Source organism: Crocuta crocuta, unplaced genomic scaffold (genome assembly GCF_008692635.1).
Source record: "Crocuta crocuta isolate KB4526 unplaced genomic scaffold, BGI_CrCroc_1.0 scaffold234, whole genome shotgun sequence".
Classification (NCBI taxonomy): Eukaryota; Metazoa; Chordata; class Mammalia; order Carnivora; family Hyaenidae; genus Crocuta; species Crocuta crocuta.
The window spans coordinates 3,537,125-3,539,265 of NW_027529647.1; the positions used below are offsets into that span (position 1 = coordinate 3,537,125).

Here is a 2,141-nt window from a genome sequence, read left to right on the forward strand (position 1 = left end):
CCGAGACGTCCTGTGTGATTATGCATCCTACGTGTTCTTACCTGAGACACATTTATGTCGGGGCTTATCCCCGGTCCCCTCCCTGCAGCCCCCGTTCCTCCGCACCATTTGTGGACACCACCTCCAGGGAGCCCTCCAGGCAGGGCGGGCAAGATGGACAAGGGCTGAGCCGGTGGCAGGGCCTTCCGGAGACAGCCAGTTCCACGTGGAGCGCAGACGGTGGCTGGCAGCACCACGGACCCTGGGTGGGTGCAGCTCCCACCCAGGCGCAGCCCCCAGCCCCTCAAACCCTCAGGTCCCGGCACAGCTCGCTCTGACGGACGCGCATGTGCTCACCGCAGCCCACTGCAGCCCGAAGGAGGAAACAACCCAAACGTCCACTAACGCACACGTGGATAAGCAAGACGTGGCCCATCCACGCAGTGACACACCCATCAGCTGTGAAGAGGAACGGAACCCCAACACCTGCTACAACGTGGGTGAACATCGCGCACGGGGCGCTCGGGGACAGAACCGACGGAAGAGGAAGACAGCTGTGGGACCCGGCTCTAGGATGTGTCCAGAACTGGCAGATGGGGAGAGATCGTGGACTAGTGGGTGCCAGGGGCCGGGGCGGGGGGGGGCAGAGAGTGAGAGCTAATGCGGACGGGTTCCCTGGGCAGTGATGGAATGTTCTGGAACTAGGCAGAGCGGGAGGCTGCACCGCACAGCTCACACAATGAACTCCCCAGGACGTGTGCGCTTCACCTGGGGGGGGTCTGGGATCCTCGTCGACCACTCCATCTTGCTGGGCTGCTGGAGCCCCAACCTGTCCTTGCTGTCCCTCACCTCACAGGCGAGACTCAGGCCCGGGACCTGGGCCTCCCTCCCTGCAGCGCACAGCCACCCCCAGCACTCCAGGGTCCTTCTGGTGGCTTCCCATCGTGGGTCCAGCTGCCTTCAGGGACAGCGTCCAACGACAGCTCCCGGAGCGCACAGCAGAGCAGGGTGACGGGATCGGGGGCACCCGGGCCCCTCGGATGCCTTCAAAGGCAGAGTGGGAGCTCCAAGTAGGGGACCGCGAGGCAAGGCCACTTGCTATCCGCCCCGGGCTGGTAGCCCAGGGAACCCCCTTGACCCTCAGACCCAGTCTGGCCCCACCCCGGCCCCGGCCCCACAGCACAGGGCCTCAGCAGGTCCACACCCGTGCGCCTGCTAACGCAGCCCTAAGCCTGTGGGGACTCGCTCCGGCCGAGGGAGCCTCAGGCAGGGTCTGCTCCCTGGTCTTGGGGCCACACTGGGACCCTGCCCTTTGAGCGGCCTGCTCTCCTGGGACCGACTCCGTCGTGAGGCACTGAAGGCCCCCTTGGGGGCCTTGCCTACACCCCCTGGCGTGGGCCGTTGTCCGTGTCCCTGCCGCCAGCCTCGACCTCGTGGTGGGCGGGTTCCCAGAGGTCCTAACGCTTCTGCCCCAGCCTGGGGGGGTCGGGCACCCCCTGAAGGAAGAGTGCAGATGTACCTTCCTGGCCCCGTTATTCCACAAGCGCTCCTGCTTAATTCACTGGCGATGGAATGAACTGACTCAGGGTTCAGCCGCGGCGATGGGGCCCAGGCAGCGGCACGGAGCAGGGATGCGGGGGTGTCCACACACGTGCTTGCACACGCCGGGCCCCGGGGAGCACCTCAGCAGAGCGGGGCTCAGCTGCTCAGACCCCTGCTCCGCAGGCCCGGCCAGCCCACCCCTCCCCCAGGCCTGACCCCTGCGCTGAGCGATGAAGCCGGTGTGGCCGAGACGAGCGGTGGACACACCCTGGTGTTCTGGACAAAGCCAGCTACCCGGCACCCGCCACCATGCCAGCGGGCGGGGCCCATGGGGCCCCGGTCGCAGGGCCTTGTGCCGCCTACGCCCAGGGCCGCACGGGCACGGGCCCAGGGTCACCGGGGGCCTCTCAGGAGGGGGAGCAGCCAGCCGCTCCAGACCTCACCACCAAGGAAGTTTCTCTCCTGCCTGAGGTTGTTGCCATGACAACAGGCTGCTGAAAAGGTAAGGAGGGGGCTCGGGGAAGGGACCCCCCCCAGCTCACTCCCCGTAACAGCCCCCCCAGGCTCAGCTGCCCCTCCCACCACAGGGTTTTCAGTGGGGGGGGGGGGGGGGTGCCCCC

The 2,141-nt window shown here is 67.2% G+C and overlaps 1 protein-coding gene across 1 annotated transcript in view; it reads right to left on the reverse strand.

Moving 5' to 3' along the window:
• The window catches only part of CACNA1H (calcium voltage-gated channel subunit alpha1 H), a 71,489-nt gene that overhangs the window by 44,893 nt on the left and 24,455 nt on the right, over nucleotides 1-2,141 (reverse strand).